Source organism: Sinocyclocheilus anshuiensis, unplaced genomic scaffold, assembly GCF_001515605.1.
Source record: "Sinocyclocheilus anshuiensis isolate Anshui unplaced genomic scaffold, SAMN03320099.WGS_v1.1 scaffold729, whole genome shotgun sequence".
NCBI classification, from domain to species: domain Eukaryota; kingdom Metazoa; phylum Chordata; class Actinopteri; order Cypriniformes; family Cyprinidae; genus Sinocyclocheilus; species Sinocyclocheilus anshuiensis.
The window spans coordinates 1,146,835-1,147,204 of record NW_015536561.1 but is presented as its reverse complement, the minus strand read 5'-3'; the positions used below and the strand labels follow the sequence as shown (position 1 = coordinate 1,147,204).

General features: G+C 37.8%; 1 protein-coding gene across 7 annotated transcripts in view; it reads right to left on the bottom strand.

Annotated features, from left to right (window-relative positions):
• LOC107701729 (serine/threonine-protein phosphatase 6 regulatory subunit 3-like) overlaps positions 1–370 on the bottom strand; it is a 25,855-nt gene that overhangs the window by 12,914 nt on the left and 12,571 nt on the right. The gene's annotated exons all lie outside the window — the stretch shown is intronic.

Below are 370 nucleotides of genomic sequence, written 5' to 3'. Positions count from 1 at the left end.
GCAGTTCGGTTGTAGTGAGAAAGCAATCCGATCCAACGGACCAACGAACCAGGCTATATCACAATTTATGAAGGGTAATTACTTAAGTTCCGTGAAAAGCATTAGCTTTGTTGTTTTGCTAATACCTCAAAATGAACCTGTGAATGTCTGTGGGTGAGCATGTCTTCACCATTCAAAATCAAAGCGCAATTTTTTATTTTATAATCCCGTTTTATTGCTCTTCTTTGTAGTAGGTGCATTTTAAAAATGTTTTCCCAATCAATCCTAGACTCATGCTCAAAATGATAAATTATTATAAGGACAGCTACAAAAAAACAACAACAATAAGCCCGCGAAGCTGTTGTCGTTCCATCCTGACGGATGACAGCTG